This window comes from Panulirus ornatus, chromosome 1 (genome assembly GCF_036320965.1).
Source record: "Panulirus ornatus isolate Po-2019 chromosome 1, ASM3632096v1, whole genome shotgun sequence".
Lineage (NCBI taxonomy): Eukaryota > Metazoa > Arthropoda > Malacostraca > Decapoda > Palinuridae > Panulirus > Panulirus ornatus.
Window position 1 is genome coordinate 81,671,150 of NC_092224.1, and position 23,612 is coordinate 81,694,761.

Below are 23,612 nucleotides of genomic sequence, written 5' to 3' on the forward strand. Positions count from 1 at the left end.
AGGAAGACAAGGATGAACATTGTGTGCTGACAATGAATGCTCATCCACATGAGAAGTGAGGGAGGACTCTGTTACAATATGCCATCAGGTAAGGCAAAAGGACTCTTGTTACAATATGCCATCAGGTAAGGCAAAAGGACTCTGTTACAATATGCCATCAGGTAAGGCAAAAGGATTGTTACAATATGCCATTAGGTAAGGCAAAAGGAGTTGAGGCATACTCGCCCCATCTGAAAGGATTATGAGACGCCATGAGATTTTGTATATTTCGTTCATGGGTCTCGCATGTTACTTCAGTGTTTTATCTTATCTTTCGCTCGGTAAGCACCTTCCCTAGCGGGGCTAGGATAATCAAGCCTCATTACCATATCATTTTGGTACAGAACTTGTTTAAACTACGTAATTTTGCTTTTGTACCCCAGAATCCTATATATCTGCAAGTGCCCAGGCGTCGTGTGGGGGGAGACGCTACCACGACCACTGTTAGTGGAACACCGTGTACTGACCTCGTTACCACTGCAGTGATCCAGAGTAATTCGTATTTCTCTTTATTGAGACGCATTTGGGGACGGATGAAGGGGCCCTGGTCGGCATGTATTTCAGGTCAGCCGTGAGCCATCTCATTCCCATACCAAAACTACATGTCTCTCTCTCTCTAAATCCTCTCACTAGGAATAGGGAAAGACAGAAAAAAAAAAAAAGATATTCATAAAAAAAAAAAATAGAACTGCTGAGAAGGGATAACCTCCAGCCCCCGAACCGAAGGAGATGAATGGTTGGCCACAGATCTGACCCCTTTTCTTGAAGACCTTCGTAAATCGTGAGAGGTGAACGAGAAAGAGAGAGAAACAGACAAAAAAAAAAAAATATACGAGCCCCCATTTCTAAAGTGATGTCACATTAGATATTCATTATCGTCTGAATTATCGTGCTGGTATACTAACTATAGACATATTCGGGTTTTCTAAACCTGGATTTAATGTCGTGTAAGTAGGCTCTCTCTCGTATGTAATTAAAAGAGAAGATCAAACTAGGGTTTAACCAGATGATTAATACGTCCATAGAAGGAACGTTTCCCTGAACAACATCGATCAATATGCTTAAACGTCCCGGGAAATATGGCAAGATTTCGACCCCTTGCTACAGCTTGGTGGGGGAAGAAGACGAGACGAGAATTTTCCATACGTTACGCCATTCGTTATAAGAGAACGTGAAAAGTATCAGCTCGAGTTATAACTCGACCGACATTGATGCAAGAGGTATCGTCCATAATCACGGAGGTACACACCAGCAGGAGCTACATTATGAATGTATTTCGACGATTTTTTTTTGAGTCTGAATAATACAACAACAGTGCTGAGTGGCAGCATGAATACTTGCTTCTGTGTACATATATACTCTCTCTCTCTCTCTCTCTCTCTCTCTCTCTCTCTCTCTCTCTCTCTCTCTCTCTCTCTCTCTCTCTCTCCTCTCTCTCTCCCCTTCCCTCCCGAAGTCATCTGTTTGATCTTCCTACTCATTCCACACTGATCTCTTGTGTTTCCGATCTCTTTCCCCCCCATCACAAACATGCCTCAAATACACACTATGGTATTTCCTGTTTACCATCCTTTGTATTCCTCTGTATGTCTTGTAAGAATGCATTAAATATCATCAGCCTTTTCTGTTAGGAAAAAAAATGGCAAATACAATAATGCGGATGGAAATGTTTGAACAAAAAACAGAAATGAGAAGATTTGTAGCTTCAAGTGTGTGAATAATAACAATACTATCAACAAATGCTTGAAAATGATGATGATAATAATAGTAATAATAATAATAATAATAATAATAATAATAATAATAATAATAATAATAATAATAATAATAATAATAATAATATTGAAATAATAATAATAATAAATAATAATAATAATAATAATAATAATAATAATAATAATAATAATAATAATAATAATAATAATAATAATAATAATAATAAATAATAATAATAATAATACAAATGATAATACGTCAAGCTTATTAGCAAATTAGAAGGCAAAAAACGTATTACATACACATTCAAAGCTGAGCTTTAATTACGTACTTGGGCGAAAGAAGGATGACAGCATAACTATAATCATCACAAACATGAGAGAAAGCTGGTCTAATGAGGTCATATGAAACGAAGTAGATTTCGAGCCAGATGAACATCTTTTTTTCCCCTACCCACACAGTAAACAAGTAAACAATGTGGAACAGCGATATATGTACAGGGCAAATCATAAGGTAAATATTGACTTGTGATTAACAATAGTATAAAGTTGAATCAAATACAGTGCACGTATGTACCGGAGCCTAAACATTATAAAACACAGCAACACACACACACACACACACACACACACACACACACACACACACACACACACAAACACACACACAATACGTACAATTTAAGCTAGAAACATTCTATTACATACGAAGCAAAATAGAACGGATACAACTTAGCCTTAAAGATACCTGAGCCATTTAGTAATACGGGCTGGAGACTTCATCCCACCACAGAATGAGGGGATGAGCAAGAAGACAATGGTTGTAGACTAGGGTATCTTAAGGTAACAGAAAATGGCTCCGCGGATAAAAGTGAGAGATTATATAAGAGTAAAGACACTACATAAGACGTTCAACTACGTACTTATGAACGTAACGTGTTCAGCTACTCACTGATAAACGTAAGGAGTTCAACTACGTTTATACGTGAGACGTTTAACTACATGCTGATATACGTAAGATGTTCAACTACATATGGTTAAACATACGACGTTCAACTACGTACCGATAAACGTAAGATAAGTTCAACTAACACTTATAAACGTTAAGACGTTCCACTAACGTTCTGATGAACGCAAGACGTTCAACTACGTGCTGATGAACCACTTGCCCACAAGGAAGAATAAGGCTAAACACAGTATCTTTATCAGAAAACGACCCATTTTTACACAACACTGAAGTAAATAAGTACAAGCGATCATTACATGATGGAAATAAATACATTATTCTACACAGACGTGGAAGATATGTAAATGACACACCGAAAGGAGAACGTCCGGGAAATAAATGACATAGATTTCATTTGGACAAGATGAAATGGAACGATACCGACAGACTGACAGCAAACATAGACTGGAGTGGTGTATTCACTTACAGAGATACTTATACATCAGTGTTCTGTAGGTGATGTATTCATTCACAGACACACAGATACCTATACATTAATGTCCTATAAGTGGTGTATTCACTTACAAATATAGATAGCTATAACATCAGTGTTCTACAAGAGACTTAAAAATATAAGTGACAGCTTAATGCTAGTCAAATGAAGACATGGGAAGAAAATGATGCCAAAACATAGAAAACGAAGGACATAATATTAGAAGAAACAGAAAAAGAAGATACAAGGGAAAGTATTTACGAAATTTGGAGTTAGTGAAAGACATGTCTTTTGATATGTGCCAGGCCATAGTTATTGGGAAAGAAATGAGAAGGGAGAGAGTTCCAAAATTTCGACGTGTAGGCAAAGAAACAGGTATCAAAACGGCCCACCCTTGAGGTGCCGATGGCCACACAATGATCACGTGACGCAGCAGCTTGCCAGGTATTGCGTGGTCTAGCGGCAGACCCCTAGGTCTTAACAAGGTATGTTTGTGCTAGAGGAAGAGATCCAAAAGTCACTTATTAATGTGGTAGGAGTAGAAAGACTTACAGACTTATCGTGTAAATTTATCGTGTATCCAAATAACGTTAGTTGGGATTCGAAGTAGAATATATAAGTCTATGCTTAACCTTATTCATGTTACTGCTTTCAAACACTCCAACTGGAAAATCATTCTATATGCTAACATCAACAATTCTATTGAAGAAAATGTACTTCGCCTCATTTAAGGTAAAACGTTGACCACGAGTTGATTAAGAAGCATACACTGAAGGATGCGACGACCGATAACTGCATTCATGATGGCAAATATGGATTTGTACTGGCCGAAAGTACACAAACATAGTTACTATATCGCTAAAACACAAAGACACACAGAGACACACACAGACACACGCATACACACACACACACACACACACACACACACACACACACACACACACACACACACACACACACATATATATATATATATATATATATATATATATATATATATATATATATATATATATATATATATATATATATTGTTTTTTCCATACTTGATTGCCGTTTCCCGTGTCAACGAGGTAAAGCAGAGACTGCCATGTTGTAAAAGCAGAACTGAAGACTGCTATGTTTTAACGTATAACTGAGGACTGGTGACTTACTTAGCAAACTGGAGGGAATTCCAAGATAAGACACCAGAAAAACTAAAGGAATGGAACACACGTGAGTGTCATGAAAGTTTGAACGAATCGTAAGACTAGAGACTTTAAAGAAGAAGAAGGAGGAGAAAGGGTTGTGGTATAAGCTATGTACGGTAAAAGTTTGAATGAATCTAGAAAAAAATCATATAGGGCTAAAAAAGAAAAAATCAAACTGAGGGTAGGTAAATTAACGGGAATTTCATATAATGTATCTGAAAGGCAACAGAAGAAGAAGAAGAAGAAGAAGAAGAAGAAGAAGAAGAAGAAGAAGAAGAAGAAGAAGAAGAAAACAAGAGCGAAGCAAAAAAAAAAAAAGAGAAAAAGGTTGGCTCTTTAATGCTTTAGGGAACTCAAAAATTACTTTTTAACTAGGGCTAAAAAGTCCAAAAGAAGACAAGACAATTGGTTAAAAAACTTCCCCTGATGAACCCAAGATTACAGTTGTGGCGACGGAGAATTAACGGTTACGAAACACGAAGACTACGCTGCCAACGTTAGACACTGGCCTTGCTATTGGGCAATCTGGTTGTAAACAGCCTCTCTCTCTCTCTCTCTCTCTCTCTCTCTCTCTCTCTCTCTCTCTCTCTCTCTCTCTCTGTGTATATATATATATATATATATATATATATATATATATATATATATATATATATATATATATATATATATATTGGAAAGGATCACAATGTTGCGCGTGATCAAGTATATTCCTATGAGTCCACGGGGCAAATGAAACGATAAGTTTCCAAGTGCACTTTCGTGTAATAATCACATCATCGGGGGAGACACAAGAGAGAAATATAACGGTCAGTTGATATACAACGAAGAGACGTAGCTAAGATGCCATTTGGTAAACATGCGATTGCTCAAGACAGACAACGAGCGTATCATAGACTTATTATGTGAACAAGATAAACCTGTCCAATAAACAACTAGACAAGGATTCCTTGTGTGCTTTAGGCTATGGATTAAGTTCTGTGTAGTGCTCTGACAGGGAAGCCAGCAGTGTTGATGTCACAGGGAAGCCAGCTGTGTTGATGTCACAAAGGTCTTTTTGCAATTTAGAGAAATAGAGTAATTTTTACTAATGATGAAATCAATATCTGCAAGGGTTTAGTGTATGTCAGTTTGTCAAGACCAGTGGAATCTAATTGTCCTAAAAGATTTATAAGAGCTATTAAGAACTTAAAAAAAAGACAATGATATACATATTACTAAAGCAGATAAGGCTAACACTGTTGTGATTATGGACAAGAGTAATTATTTATCTAAAATCAATGATTTTTTAAATGATGACCCAACATATTCTAAACTCAGTGAGAATCCCCTAGAAGCAGTTAATTCCCATTTCAGCAAAGAACTGATGTTATCGTTGAAAGGTAATGGTTCTCTTATCAAAAGTTTGTCATCTTTGTCCCCTTCATTGCCATATATGTATGGACTTATCAAAACACATAAACAAAATTTTCCAGCAAGACCTACAGTGAGTTCAGTAGGCTCCATCACATATAAATTGTCAAAATGGTTAGGTTCTTTATTAAGCCCTTTAGTGGGAAAGATATCAAATTCTAATATCGTGAACAATGCAGATTTAGTTAACAAGTTTAACAATATCAATGTTAATTTTGATTTCAAACTTGTTCGCTGTGATGTTTCCTCACTTTTCACAAACGTTTCAGTTGATGACCTTTTAGAATATTCATTCGATGTTTTGGATGATATTCATTTACCTGTTTCAAAGTCTGTTTTCACTGACCTGAAAAAATTGTGTATAAAAGACTGTGTATTTCAATTCAATGGAGATTATTATGCTAAAGAATTTAGTATGACAATGGGTAGCCTTCTGTACTAAGTAATCTTTATAGGGAATTTTTTGAAACAAAATTAACAAAGGATATCTTACCTTCTAATGCAATTTGGTTTAGGTATGTAGATGATGTTCTTTGTGTTTTGGTCAACAAGTGAAAATTTACAAATATTTCTCTCCTTACTTAACAATCTAGTACCTTTCATCAAAAGTACTGTAGGAAATGAAAATAATGGAATGTTACCATTTTCAGATTGCATGATCCATAGACAAGGAAACAAGTTTAAGTTTAGCATATACAGAAAACCCACCAATGTATGTTCATATATCCATTATTACTCATCTCAACATGACAGGGTTAAATTATCATCTTTCAATCTATGTTCCTTAGGGCATTACGTATTTGCAATCCAGAGTTTATTGATGATGAGTTTGAGAAGATATATTCTATTGGATCTAAGTTAAAGTACCCTAGATATTTCATTGATAAATTCCTCAAGTTAGCAAAGAAATCATTTTATAGAGTTGAGCCCAAACCTCCCATTGACACCAAGAATCTTTTAGTTCTCCCTTTTAATAATAATTTTACTTTACTTCCCATGTTGCTTAAATCCTTTAATGTAAATGTTGCCTTCAGCAACAATAATACTCTAAGGAATATCTTAATCAGGAATTCACCAGAAAATTCTCTTGGATGCATCTATACAGTGCCATGTGGAAATTGTGATAAATTTTATGTTGGGCAGACTGGTAAGGATCTTTCTGCTAGACTTGAGCAACACAAATATAGTATAAGAACAGGACAAGAATCAAATGCCTTGTTTAATCACGTTAAAAACTATGATCACTGTATTGACTGGAGTAATCCCATCTCAGTTATTAACTCTAACTCTATTACCACGAGAAATATCATTGAATCTTCTATTATTAAATACACAAAGAATTATAATCTTAATATCAGTGATGGTCTATTCAAATTAGACAACTTTATTGTGGATAAAATTTGTAAAATGTTAAGTTTATGAACGCTCGTTGTATGTCTTGGACAATCGCATGTTTACCAAATGGCGTCCTAGCTTCGTCTCTTCGATGTATATCTACTGACTTATATTTCTCTCTTGTGTCTCCCCTGATGATGTGAGTATTACACAAAAGTGCACTTGGAAACCTATCGTGTTTCATTTTCCCCGTGGATTCATAGGAATATATATATATATATATATATATATATATATATATATATATATATATATATATATATATATATATATATATATATATATATATATATATATATATATATGAAGATAAAAACCACACATCTTGGAGACTAGTGTTCATCTTTACGATATAGTTTCGGTCCATCACCGACCCTTGTCAACTGGTAACTCCAGCAGAGAAGTTACCTACTGACAGGCGTCGGTGAGGGAGGCCGAAATTGTATTGCATTAATACATAAAACTACTCTCCAAAACGTGTGATTTTTTCTTCACACACACACACACACACATATATATATATATATATATATATATATATATATATATATATATATATATATATATATATATATATATATATATATATATATCGTGTGCAATGCACCGAAAACACACTCCCTATCCTCATCCAGACCTCACAGACCTTTCCATAACTCACCACGGCCGCTTTATATAACCTAAAATTAAGCCCAATGACAGCACATCGACCCCAGTATACGACATTACTTCAATTCGCTGTATTCTGTCCACGCCTTTCACCCTCCTGCATGTTCAGGCCCCGATCATTGAAAATCTTTTCCACTCCATTATTCCATCTCCAATTTGGTCTCCTAATTCTCCTTGTTCCTTCCACCTATGACACATATATTTCATTCTTCTTTAACTGCATTTGTTATACACAAGATGGTTTCGACAATATATATATATATATATATATATATATATATATATATATATATATATATATATATATATATATATATATATATATATATATATATATATATATTCCTATGAGTCCACAAGGAAAATGAAATATTTTTGCATTCCCTTCTCTCTCTCTCAAAGGTACGATCCTCATGCTTGTGATATTTACAGTATTTGTGTAATATCCTGTCAGATCAAATGGAAAAAATTTGCATATAATTGCATTAATTAATATGCTGATTCATATGCCGCTGTTTCATTCGTGAAATTTGCTGCTAATAATAAAAAGCAATATTTGTCAACGCGCAAATTTTTGTTTATTTCATAATCTTTTTTTTTTCTTTTTTTTTTCCCTCTGTCGTTTTCTATTACCATCTGAAGCTGACTATGAATTTCATTCGCATCTTCTTTTGTGCCGTGATAATTCCCTTCACTGAAATATTTCATATGCGTTTTTCCTACAGCGTTGGGTTGACCATGGCTATCATGTATGCAATTACCTCCTGAATAAACATCTTCAATGACCATTCTTGTGGCGCTGCTGCGCTCTTAATGATAATTATTGTGCTCAATATTATGCATGTATGTTCTGGCGTTACATGTGCTCTCGTGTTATATGTACCGAGGTGGTACATGTGTCTGTTTCGTGCACTCTTTTGTTACAAGAGTTATGGTGTTACACTTGTTTTTGTGTTACACGCACTTAGGTGTTATATGTGCAGAGGTGAACCATGTACTTTTTGTTACATGCGCTCTTGTGTTATATGTAATGAGGTGTTATATGTGCCCAAGTGTTCCTTGCGTTCTTTTGTTACTTATGCTCTTGTGGTACATGTGCTCTTTGTTACTTGTGTTCCGGTATTACATGTGTGCTGGTGTTACATGTGCATTAGTGTTACATGCGCTCCTTTCTTACATGAGCTCTAGTGTCACATATCTCTGGCATTACATGTGTAGCAATGTTATATATGCAGTGGTAACACAAGTGTACGAGCGTAACATATGCTCTGGCTTAACAAGTGATCTAGTGTTACATACGCCATGGTATTACAAGTCCACTAGCGTTACATGTGCTCTGGTGTTACATACCTTCCGCCTCACTGTGTTACGTGATGAATGATATGAAGTGTTCCAGCGTCGGAAGGTATGCATATGATTCTCATGGTCTATGTACCTACACGATAGTCAATATCTACTTTAACCACACCTTACCATGTGGGGGTCATGCATGAGTCATGAAATACAATAATCGTACATCATCCTTAGTGCTCTTATAGCATGAGCTATGGAAGTTAGCCTAATGTGACGGTGAAGTACGGGGGTCTAATTACCATACGGGCGCCTTGTAATGAATGTATTATGACAATGTCGACGGTGCGGCAGTGGAAAGTCTTGAGTAATGGGAGACAGTGATCCCTCTAATGCCCTCGCTCATTTGTCTCTGGTAGAAAAGTCATATTTCCTGGACGTGCGTGAGATGTCACGTAAATGGACAGACGGTGAGGCAAGTGGTGTATGTGACTGACTACCACACAAAGAGTATCACACCGTTGCATAGAAATGGCGAAGCCGGATGAATGGAAATGAGACAAGGAACGGGAGAAACAGCAGACGTATGGGTTATGTGATACAGACATGCACAGAAACCCATACATGAAACTGACCAGAGTTAAACGTACGGACCAACTGACGTAAGGCATCATCTCAGCAAGAGGCGACGCGGATGCTGTGTCGATGGTGTCTGTGTTGTGGTGACGTGGCATGAGAAATGGTGTCTGTCTGGACCAGCGGAGCTGTGCCCAATGTCATGGGTAATGCTCGCTTAGTGGGATATCATTCTGCTCTCTCTCTCTCTCTCTCTCTCTCTCTCTCTCTCTCTGTGTGTGTGTGTGTGTGTGTGTGTGTGTGTGTGTGTGTGTGTGTGTGTCATCAGTTTATCAACGTGCCTATGTTTGTATTTACCTCTCTCTCTCTCTCTCTCTCTCTCTCTCTCTCTCTCTCTCTCTCTCTCTCTCTCTCTCTCTCTCTCTCTCTCTCTGTGTGTGTGTGTGTCATCAGTTTATCAACGTGCCTATGTTTGTATTTACCGCTCTCTCTCTCTCTCTCTCTCTCTCTCTCTCTCTCTCTCTCTCTCTCTCTCTCTCTCTCTCTCTCTCTCTCTCTCTCTCTCTCTGTGTGTGTGTGTGTGTGTGTGTATGTGTGTGTGTGTGACATCAGTTTATCAACGTGCCTATGTCTGTATTTACCTCTCTCTCTCTCTCTCTCTCTCTCTCTCTCTCTCTCTCTCTCTCTCTCTCTCTCTCTCTCTCTCTCTCTCTCTCTCTCTCCCATCGAGGGCTGTGAAATTAGCGACAAGGTCATTACGGTGTCGTTGTGAGCGCCCATTTGCGACGGGGGATGGAGCTGACGTGTTTTATGGTGACGCAAGGAGGTCATCAGCCGGGGATGGCTTCAATATACAGTCATCCGACCGGCCTGCCCTCTTGAACCCGGCTGCTGGTGGTGTTGGTGGTGGTGTGTTGGTGGTGGTGGTGGTGGTGGTGTGTTGGTGGTGGTGGTGGTGGTGGTGGTGGTGTGTTGGTGGTGGAGATGATAGTGGTAGTAGAGATGGTGGTTGTGGTGGTGGCGGTGGTGGTGGAGATGGTGGTGGTAGAGCTTGTGTTGTTGTTGGTGGTAGAGATGGTGGTGGTGAAGGTGTGTTGGTGGTGGTGGTGGAGATGACTGGTGATGGTTTTGGCGGCGAGAAGGTTGGTAATCCTCATCTAGATTGTGAGGATAGGCAAGATTGCGATGATGGTGAAGATAGTGATGATGACAACGGTGGTGATGGTGATGATGGTGAATTGTACAGTCGGTATGGCCGTGTTGACACCGATGGCGTTGGTTATGACTGGAACTAAAGGTGGTGACGAAGATGGTGAATGGTGACGGCCGTTGTACGGATGGTGGCGGACGTGAAGGTAGCGGCTGTGAGAAACACGGTGACACAGGTGTGTGTGGGGGTGGTGATGGTAGTAGTCCACTGCTTTCAGAAAACGGTGAACTTTACCTCAAGAAAATGAAGTCGTGACAAAGATCTTAAATACGTAATTTCTCTTTATTCTTTTTTCTTTCTCATTTGCTGCTGAAGATACACAGCTCATGTTCCCGGTCCATATATATCGGGAGAGACTCGCTTATTACAAAGTGACACACAAAGGCAAGATCTAATATTAAGCAAAACTAAAAGGAATGAACGAAAAGACAACGACAAGTCCAGCAGATAAGTTCCATCCAAGAACACAGAAGGAATTCAAGTCATCAACCATTTGCAGAATGGTTTTCGAGAACATCGTTCTTGGCTGACAAATCTGAATGATTTCTATGATCAGTGTTTATGATGAAAGTAAAGCAGTGGGTATCCTCTGCTTAAATTTTAAGGATGTATTGAACAAAGTCCTGCATCAACTATTACAAATAAATTAAGTCACATGGTGCAGAAGGGGTTGTACTTTGGTGGACAGAAGATTCATTGACTGAACGTACATAAAGGGTATTGGTTTATGGACGTAACAAGTGGCGTGCCGCAAGGATCAGTCATGGGACCACTTCTCTTTCTAACAGGCATTACTGATACTGATAATGGCCTATGCTAGAAGGTATCAAAATATGCGGATCACGATAAGCTGGGATATCTAGCTGCAACAGGTGATGAGCGTCTACAGCTGCAAGATGACATAGACAAACTGATGGGCCGGGCTCAAGGGTGGAAATGAGTTTTGATGTCAATAAGCATAAACTCTTACCCTTCAGCAGTACAAAACGAGAAGCAAGATTAAAGTATGAATCTTGCGGATCTACAAAAACGTAAGTGAGGGAAAAGACTGAAGTCACATAACCTCTAGTGATCTAATGCCAAGTTAGCAAGTGAACAGAAGAAGAGAGCTTCACTGTTCACTGTTGCGTTCTCCGCGTGAAGACTGTATTTGGCTACGGACACCGCCTGCTCGAGGCTACACATCGAGTGAAGGGGTCACCTCCGGCGAGACTGTATTATCAACAGTCGACGAAACAGGGTACAGTATCAGTCAGAGAACTACTCGCTTCAATGGCGTCCATCGTGTCCGTACTACTGCGTGGAGCGCAGCCTTGGATCTGTAAGAACCCTTTGAGAAAATGGGTCTTGGGGGTAAAAACAAGACGCTTATTGAAGGTTTTGATGACTCTACCTTGGGAAAGACGCAGCTAAAGCGAAGAGAGTCCAGCGGTGAGCTACGGAGGTGATTCCCAGACCGGAGGACTTAATCTGGGAAAAGAGAACTTCAGAAGAAGACTCGATACAAGTATTTGAGGTGATCAAAGCCGCTATTCAAGGCCAGATCAGTCTGATTCCATTAGTAGCGAATTGACACAAACAAGTGGGCAAATATTTTACTTCTGATCAGGCCAAGTACTTTTCTTCACCAGGACTGTTAACATATGCAACGGTTTTCCAATTACTTTAAAGTAACGCCACAAAGACGTTTAAAAATAAAGGCGACAAACATTTAACATCTTTTACGACAGCAGTTATTTGCGTCGCCGTAGACATCAAGTTTCCAGGTGTTCCTCTTTTACTTGTGATCTCTCGCACCATCACAGACAGCCATGAAAGGACCCAGTGGTTACCTGCTGTCTGCATTCTCTTGTATTCCTCTGTGACGTCGCGGTTACTGTGGAGGTAATGGTAGCCATGATGGCGGTGTTTCTGATACTGCTGCTGCTACTTTTGCCGCTGTTTTTGCCACTGCTGTTGCTACTTCTGCCGCTGCTATTACCCCTGCTGTTGCTACTTCTGCCGCTGCTATTACCCCTGCTGTTGCTACTTCTGCCGCTGCTATTACCCCTGCTGTTGCTACTTCTGCCGCTGCTATTACCCCTGCTGTTGCTACTTCTGCCACTGCTATTACCCCTGCTGTTGCTACTTCTGCCGCTGCTATCACCCCTGCTGTTGCTACTTCTGCCGCTGCTATTACCCCTGCTGTTGCTACTTCTGCCGCTGCTATTACCCCTGCAGTTGCTACTTCTGCCGCTGCTATTACCCCTGCTGTTGCTACTTCTGCCGCTGCTATTACCCCTGCTGTTGCTACTTCTGCCGCTGCTATTACCCCTGCTGATGCTATTTTTTTGCCGCTGCTGTTGCCACTGCTGCTGCTGAAGCTGTCTGAGGTGTTCCTGTTTACCCTGCCGCTTGCGATGCAGCAGCAATTGCTTTTCGTTGGCGCTGCTAGCACGGCTACGTGTGCAGCTGCTGTATTTTTTTCAGCTGTTACTCCTTGAGTTGCTGCTGTTGCTTGTTCTGTTGTTGTTGCTGCTGCTGCTGCTGTTCGCGTCTGTGTCGGCCTCCGCTAATGACCTGCCGCTGACGCTCGCTTGGCCTGTATAATGGCCTTGCTAGGCATGACTTTCGGCTTCGCTATGCAAATATCACGCACGAGCATACGAGGCCTTCATTTCTGGAACGTGAAAGCTGGTCGTGTTGATAAGGCCAGTCTTCTGAAATTCACCACCTCTCTGGGCTTACGCTGGGGTCGACCGTTCAAGAAGGAGGCTTTATCAAGTCTATCATTATATATATATATATATATATATATATATATATATATATATATATATATATATATATATATATATATATATATATATATTATACAGGTCGGCTCCTACAGTGGCAGTATTTCAAAACTAGCATTGCAGATATTTAGCAGGTGCCTGACTACCAGATAATATCTGTATTTTCTCGATGATCACTACGATGTTGGTTGGGGGGGGGGGCTGATGTTTACGGTGCGTCCGTATTTTCGAGCACGCTGGGGAGTCTGCCTTCCACGAAAATTTCCATCCTCAGATCTTACCATGGGGGGAAAACTTTCTTCGTTCAGGACACACTGGAACTACAGTAGTGCTACATGAACGATCGTACGAAAAGCGCTGTCTTGGTCTTGGTACAAGCACGTCTAGTGATACCCTTTGAATTCCTTTTCACTTATTTCTGTACGTTTCATACATAAAAGCGTCTGGATGGATACTGGCACATTGAGGCGCTTACCAGTCACACAATACGTAAAGTACACATAGAAAAAGGCAATTTCATTTGAGGATTCGATTAAGAAATAAAAATTACCGTACGCTATTCTATATATATATATATATATATATATATATATATATATATATATATATATATATATATATATATATATATATATATATATATGTAGTCTATGTACAAATAGAGGATATATATAAGGAAAGTCTAAATTCTTGACAGAATCCCAAGTTTAGGTATCTAAATGCCCATGTAGTGAGGACCAATTTCTAGTCTCCTCCATCTGAAAAACAAAAAATTCCTAAACACCAGTTTATCGTAATGCAGCAATATATGGCATGTAAACCTTCATTAGCATACCCAACGTCAAGTTATTCTTGATGCTCTTACGTTTACATTCACGATTCACCAGCCAAGACCACGAAGGCAAAGCCGAGCAAACAAAACCACAGACTCACAGTCCAAACTACAAACAAAACCACAGACTCTCAGTGCTAACCACAAACAAAACCACAGACTCACAGTCCAAACTACAAACAAAACCACAGACTCTCAGTGCTAACCACAAACAAAACCACAGACTCTCAGTCCTAGCCACAAACAAAACCAAATACCCACAAACTCATATCAATTACGAAAATTTTTATCCCACATTGCATATAGTAACACAGTATAGCTCACAAATCGAAATTACCATTCATACACACACAAGACCATTGTCAAACTCAGCTTGTCACCTACACGTCCAAAATTTCATCCACGAATACTTTACAACCCAAATATCCCACATGACCACCACAAACCTAAACTGCTCACAAAACCTCAAGGTCACGAACTCACACGTCCTCACATAAACCCACAGGGCTATGAATTTAATTAGTAATTCTCATACTTATATTACCATTTGTCCCTGGAAAATGGGTAAAAAAAAAAACCGAAAAGAAATCCATAAATCCACTTGTCCCCCTCCGTCAGTAGCTTTTGAGGCACCTTTTCGACCCCCGCTCGCCAAAATGTCTGTGAAATTACCGTAACTTCCATAAAATTTCAGTCAGTACGGAGTGGAGGCTGGGCGACTGGAGGGTCTTCGTTCTCAGGCTCGTCCCGAGGACCATTTGAGGACAGACCTGCTGAGGCAGGACTCGTGGTGACCTTGGTGAGGGAAGTGTTTAGACCCACTGAGAACCTGGTCCTGTGACCTGTTATGGGCAGTAATGGGGACCTGGTGAGGGCAGGGCTGCGACCTGAGATCCGCTGGGAACTGGGACCTGGGCAATCACTGAGAGGAGAAGACCTGGGGGGGTCTGCTGGGAGCAAGGCCTGGGATCTACCAAGCCAGCCAGACTCGAGGCCCCGCTGAGCTCAAGACCTGATCCTTTCTGAGGCCGGGCTTGGAGATGTGTCTGGTCTAGTATATGAGGAGTGAGCGATGGGAGAGAGAGAGAGAGAGAGAGAGAGAGAGAGAGAGAGAGAGAGAGAGAGAGAGAGAGAGAGAGAGAGAGAGAGAGAGAGAGGAGAAGGTATAGGGAGAGAGGAGGAGGAGGGAGACTAAGAGGGGAGTAAGCGTGCCACCAGCAGAGAGAGAGAGAGAGAGAGAGAGAGAGAGAGAGAGAGAGAGAGAGAGAGAGAGAGAATTTGCATACCGAAGCATTAGCGGAATAGAATGTGTCAGTTCCTCGGACGCTGAAATATCAGGCATAATTTTCAGATTTTCGGGATCATTAGGGCTGCGCCCGGGCAGCAGCTGGGCGCACACTGACCACCTCCCCCACACTGGTAATAAATTGTTTGCGTAATACGATACCCTCTTCTTTTTCCCCCCCGTTTCATTTCCCGTAAATATCTTCCGTCTCTCTGTATGTGCGTAATTCATATCTTGCGTCTGTTTCTCTATAGATAGCGTCTTTGCGGATCTGTTTCTCATTTCCCAAGCCATTATCTATGTCAGTCTCTCTCATCGATTTTCTGTTCAATCTTTGTGTCCGTCTGTCCGTTTAATCAGTTATCAGTAAGTTTTCCTCGGTTCTTCTGTCTCCGTTTCTGTCTGTCTTTAGCATTCATCAGTCACGGTCTCTCTCTCTCTCTCTCTCTCTCTCTCTCTCTCTCTCTCTCTCTCTCTCTCTCTCTCTCTCTCTCTCTCTCTCTCTCTCTCTCTCTCTTCCTACACATGTAGTATTACAAAAAAAAAACTGAACCTTTACAATGACATCTTCCTATATGCTCCTAAATCAAAAAGTGGCTAATCTGCACACATGAACAGTCTAACACACACACACACAAAAAAAACTTTTGAGGAGAATTTACGAATAATTTGACAGGGCCAAAGCTGATTCTCCCTTTACGATATACGAGAACCAAATGAAAGACACACATTCATTACCGTCTGGTCAGGTCCCGGATATTGACAGAAGTCTCGGTGACGTCATGTGTAAACAAACCTGCCTTGCATCGTGGGATTCAATCACCGAAATAGGCGGGAATCCCGGAATAAGCTATCGTGTCAACAGCTCTAACGGCGGCTTGGGCCCTCGGGGGGGTTTATTCAAGAGGCGGGAGGGCGCGCGGGAATTTATCCACTTATTATTGTCAAAATCCGAACTACGATGCTAATTTGATAGCTCCGGCGCCATTGTTCGGAAAGCGCACCGCCCGTAGCGTTCACCCCAGCTCGCTCCCGCCTCCGCGCCTCGTCAGATAGTATCTTCTGGCTTGTGTTGTGGGACGGCCTCATGTTGCGCCCAGAAACGCTCTCTCTCTCTCTCTCTCTCTCTCTCTCTCTCTCTCTCTCTCTCTCTCTCTCTCTCTCTCTCTCTCTCTCCGGTCGCAAATAAGCCGTGACGTTACACTGCGCTACACCACCCCCCTCCATTGTCTGCGATGCGGAGGTGGCGGAGTGCGGTGAGGTGGCGGAGTGTCCGGCCGTCAGGGTTCTAGGAGCGGCGAAGGAAGGGCGGCTGTTCAATGGATACTTGGCTTTAATTAGTCGGGCAATTTTTAACATGTAAATCCCGGCGCCTGCTGCTGTTGTTGTTGCTGCTGCTGCTGTTCCTCCATCTAACAGCTCTGCTGTTACTTGGTCGTATGACCTCCTATGTTACTGCTACAGCCATCACTTTGCTCCTCCTCCCCCGACCCAAAGCACAAACCCCCTTCCCCCACAACGCCATCAGCCCAAGTTCCCGCGGTCGTCATCCACAACCCGCTGCTCGCCCCTCTACCACAATCTGTGGTGTATCTCGCAGCAGATGTGAATCTACCACAAAGGGACTGTGTCTCATAACATAGCTAGCATGACTACCCACCCCCCAATTACCACAGCTAAAAGAGATAACACCAGCTATAGTGCCGCCACCACTACCTCCATCAGTACCACCAACTCTACTGTCACCATCACCCTCCAGCTCCACCACAATCACCACACTACCATCAAAACCATCAACACCATATCTCTCCAACCATTCAAGACGACCCCCCCTTCACACAACCTACATTGCCACTCACTACAATCACGCGAACCACAACTACAAGCATCAATCCCTTTATAAGCCACCCTACCACGAGTACCAGCACACCATCCAATATCTCTACCACAACAGCTGTCATCATCGTCATCACCACCACCACCACCACCTTCCCCTGACCCACCAACCCCGCAGGAAAATACCAAATCAGGGGCTGTTAATTACGGGGGCTCTGGGCTGAGATGGCATTAACTCTAACTCCAGCACCACGAGAATTCTCCATGAATCTTCTAGTATCAAATACACAAAGAATTATAACCTTAATATTAGTGAAGGTCTATACAAATTGGATAGCTTTAGTGTTCATAAAATTTGTAAACAATTCAACTTCTTGTCCACATAATATGTTTATGATACGCTCGTTGTCTGTCTTGGACAATCACGTGTTTACCAAATGGCGTCCTAGCTACAACTCTTCGCTGTATATCAGCTGGCTTATATTTCTTGTATCTTCCCTGATGGTGTAATCATTACACGAAAGTGCACTTGGGAACTTATAGTGTTTCATTTTCTCCGTGAACTCAAAGGAATATACTCGGTCACACGCAAAATTGTGATCCTTTCCAATATATATATATATATATATATATATATATATATATATATATATATATATATATATATATATATATATATATATATCAAATGCCAGTGCTGGCCGCTGAAGCCCCTATTTCCCTGCTTTCTGTATCTCCATTCGTTTCTCTCAGTATTTTCCCTCACCACTGTCAATATCTTCCTACGATATGTCCGAATATTTCCCACGTCTGTAACCATAACCAGAACCATCTATATCCGCCCCTGACACTAATACATTCTACCAAATATATCCGTGTCCCCCCCCCCCCCCCCCTCACTGGTACCTACATTTTCTATTAATATTACATAAGTATTTTTGGTGGATATTACAAGTATTTTCTCGAGGGCTTTCAGTGTTTTCCACTAAGACTACTAAAGTCTTTTAGTAAGGTCACCTAGTAGACCAGGACCCTGTGTTAGCATTGCCAATATATTTCATGAATATCTCTTAACCTTTTCAACACTACCAAAGTATTCCATCAACACTTCTACTATATTTCAGTTATGTTTTAATACAACTGGTATATTTTATCAGCACTGCCACTTTATCTTAATACTACCAGCATATTACTATAACACTGCTGGTATATTCTAAGACTACCAGTATATTCTAACGCTGCTAGATCCTTAGACCACTACCAGTATATGCTATGAACACGTATGGTATACTCTTGCAGCATTATTGACATATCTCACTAACACTGGTAGTGTATTTCAAGTACCTAACTTGTTTATCTCACTACCGTTGCCAATATATATATATATATATATATATATATATATATATATATATATATATATATATATATATATATATATATATATATATATATTCTTTTTTTTTTCTTTTAAACTATTCGCCATTTCCCGCATTAGCGAGGTAGCATTAAGAACAGAGGACTGGGCCTTTGAGGGAATACCCTCACCTGGCCCAATTCTCTGTTCCTTCTTTTGGAAAAATAAAAAAAAAAAAAAAAAACGAGAGGGGAGGATTTCCAGCCCCTCGCTCCCTCCCCTTTTAGTCGCCTTCTACGACACGCAGGGAATACGTGGGAAGTATTCTTAATCCCCTATCCCCAGGGATATATATATATATATATATATATATATATATATATATATATATATATATATATATATATATATATATATATATATATATATATATATATGTGTGTGTGTGTGTGTGTGTGTGTGTGTGTGTACATATATATACATATTACCAGCAGCAATACAAGCATATCACACTAACGCAACCAGAATCTTCTGCTAACGCTAAGAGTGTCTTCAACTAACACATCCCCTATTTTTTCCTAAAAAAAAACCCAGCAGTACCTTTTGCTAACACTAACACAACCAGTACTAACTACTACAACCAGCACCTTCTACTAACATTACCAATATCGTCTATTAACACCACCAGTACCATATACCAACATAACCAATAACGTCCACTAACACATCCAGTCCCATCTACTACCACAACCAGTATCACCTACTAACAACCAGTATCTTTTACTAACTACCACAACCAGCACCTTCCACTAACACTACTAGTATAGACTACTAACACAACCAGCATCTTCTACTAACTACCACAACCAGCAACTTCCACTAACACTACTAGTATAGACTACTAACACAACCAGTAGTACTAGCATGGCTAAGAGCCTCTGTCCACCGCAGCTTCGTCGCCGCTGCCGCAACCGCCTAGGTGAGCGTGCGTGCGGCAGTATTTACCACCTCAGGTACAACGGTACATCCCACCACGTAACGACGAAGATCCTTCGCTCTAAAGTTGCCATTTCATATATCCAGGCCAGCCTCGCTCCTCGTGCCTCGCCAGGCAGGCAGTACCACCACCCCGGCCGGAGCGCAGTTATTACGAAAGTTTCAGAGGTAAAGGGAAAAGCTGTGCCCAACTGGTGAACTATCATTGTGTTTTTATCGGTCATAAAAGTCGTTATGGGGGAAAAAAAAAATATAAGAAGTGAAGGTGTTTCTAATAAGGCTTTACTTATACTTATGGATATACTTATACGTGCGTATGTTTGCAAGTGCGTCTACACGTCTGCCTCTACTGCCACCTATGATTCAATACATGTTTCTTCTTTTTTTCTTTTTGCGTACATATTCGTCATTTCCCGCGTGAGCGAGGTAGCGTCAAGAGCATATAACTAGGCCTCAGAGGGGAAAAAAAAATTCTCCCCCCCCCAGGAGTTTATATATATATATATATATATATATATATATATATATATATATATATATATATATATATATGTGTGTGTGTGTGTGTGTGTGTGCTCAAGTACACTCTCTTGATGTCACACATAAAACTCAGAAGCTAGAGTCTCCTGTCTACAATCACACCCCACACAACTTTTCCCCTAACCGCTTCACATGCCTTGGTTCAGCATGTTATGCCTTGCAAATTTGCTCCATTTTGCCTATCCCTTGCATGCCTCGCACCCTCCTGCATACTCAGGAGATTCTTAGATAGGGGAATCAACTCGAGAGAGAGAGAGAGAGAGAGAGAGAGAGAGAGAGAGAGAGAGAGAGAGAGAGAGAGAGAGAGAGAGAGAGAGAGTTGTGATTCCAAGCAAGTGTTCTGAGGAGAGAGAGAGAGAGAGAGAGAGAGAGAGAGAGAGAGAGAGAGAGAGAGAGAGAGAGAGAGAGAGAGAGAGAGAGAGTACTTACGAGTGTTAAGTTACGAGATTTTTCCAAAAGTCAGGGCCAGCGCGTGGCGTTCACCGCTGGAAATCTAAAGCTACTAAAGAACCATTCGTGTGAGTTGCGTGCTGTTAAGCGTTACGTGCGAGATAGAAAATTTCTACGTTTGTGGACAAAAAGCCAGCAAGCGCACTTGTAGTCGAGGCATTAAAAATAGACGGAAGTGGTGGCTCACTGCGCAGCGGTCACAAGGCCTCCCGACTCCAGGATAGGTGTACTACTGGTAAAATATGTACCTCACTTGTCCGTGGCCGCCCACCACCTACTTATCTACCAAGCAAGAGAGGAACACCAGAGTTTTTCCCTTTAAAGCAGTCCATCGTTCCCCTGCTCCTACTAAGAGTGTAGCCTTAAAGCTGCAGGAGCCACATAAAAGGGCTCCTGGTATCAAATGATAAAAAATAATAATAATAATAATAATAATAATAATAATAATAATAATAATAATGATAATAATAATAATAAAGATAATAATAATAATGATAATAATGATAATAATAATGATAATAATGATAATAATGATAATAATAATAACAATAATAATAATAATAATAATAATAATAATAATAATAGGAGTAGTGGTAGTAGTAGTACTAGTAGTTGTAGCAGTAGTATGAATGGTAATACCACAAGCACATGTAAACGTACACACGCCTCCTCAGCATGAGACATGCACGCCTCTCCCAACGACGCCGACCCGTAGCCATGCGGAGGTGTGGTAGCGCAGCACGTCAGACCCCCGCCCGTGCGCCACTCACACTGTACGTGTGTCGGCAGTGTTGCCCAGCGACTCAAGTACCAACAATATACCCAGGCAAGATGCGGGTCTTGTCCCGATTTCCGAACGTGGCTGGCAGATGGTAGGGGAAGGAGGTGGTGTTGACCCAGAGGGGGAAACTGATGTGTTTTTCCGCCGCTCTCAAATATATTTCCAGTTCTACGTTGCGCTGTTGCTGTGGGCCGCCGAGAGCATTTCTCTTTGTATATTGTAGGCACGGTGGGAACCGGCCAGCCCTCCACCATGAGGCCTGAATCATGGACAGCGACGGTGGAATAATCTGAGGGGGAAATTTTTTGACCGGGGGGGAAAAAAAATAAAAGAACACAAGTGTTAGATCGAACAAAGAACAATCCACTTGTTTTACTTGTTACTGATGTATTTTGCGTCTTCTTGTTTTCTGTTCAGTTCACACAGTGTGGTGTCTTGTGGTTCTTCTGAAAGGTCGGTCATGCACAAGAGATCTGATATGAAGGTTAAATAGACTGTACATGTTTTCCTTTTTTTTTTCCTGTCCTCTTATTTCTCTCTAGCCTTCCTTTTTATATATCTCTCTCTCTCCTCTGTTTCTCTATCTGCCCTAATCTTTTTTTCTCTCTCTCTTTCTCTATCGTTCCAAGAATAGACCAGTCGTGTACAGTGTGGCCACTCCACCACCAGGGCAAAGTTCCTTCCCTACCCTTGGAACTCTCTCTCTCTCTCTCTCTCTCTCTCTCTCTCTCTCTCTCTCTCTCTCTCTCTCTCTCTCACACACACACACACACACACACACACACACACACACACACACAAAACTCCTCTGTATCTGAAATCAGTTTCCGTCAGGGGGGCCCAAAATTATGTGTTTTTCCTCTCATTTCCAAACGTATTTCCAACACGCCGACCTGCGGCTGGTGTTCTGCAGGCATAAAACACTTCAGGTGGCCTCCCGTCCTCAACTCAGCGGCACTGGATACTAAAGCCATCGGCTGCTGCACGACTGTGGTCGACGATTTGGTCGGGTGTCATGTCGTACGTTCGCGTGTACACGGGACTCAAACATAGCTGTCCTGAATGGCTGGCTAGGTCATCGGAGGGTCGCGACCTAGCGAGTGGAGGTCATCCTCCGCCAGTCGCGACTGAGCGAGCGGAGGTCATCCACCAGTCTCGACCGAGCGAGTGGAGGAGGTTATCCTCCACCAGTCTCGACCGGGCGAGTGGAGGTCATCATCTACCAGTCTCGACCGGGCGAGTGGAGGTCATCATCTATCAGTCTCGACCGGGCGAGTGAAGGTCATCCTCCACCAATCTCGACCGAGCGAGTGAAGGTCTTCCTCCACCAGTCTCGACCGAGCGAGTGGAGGTCATCCTCCACCAGGAGGAGTTCAGTAACAAGTTTGTGGGGCGAAAGTTTAACCCGAGTCAGCAAGAGGTAAAGCGAGGGAAATACTCGCTAGATGCAGTTAGGGATGGAAGTTAAGGGAACTGCACTTTGTCCGAGAGTTCAAAACAGAATAGCATCGGAGACCAGCACGGGAGCGAACTGAGGTGTCTGTGTCTGCTGGGTCTGGAATTAGATCATTTCTACCACACCTTGGCTGAAACATATGATCAGAGGAAGGAGAAAAAAGGGGCGACATTCATAGACACGTCATGGTCAACGTTACTGGGTAAAGGATCAGATGTTATATATATACATGGTTCAAGTAAGGATAAGACCTGCTTCATGTATGCATCGAAACCACAGCTCACTATCCACAGCCAGACCCAACAGACCCTTACATGGATGTTTGTGTGGTGCATTATGCGTGACAGCTACAGAATGGATGTG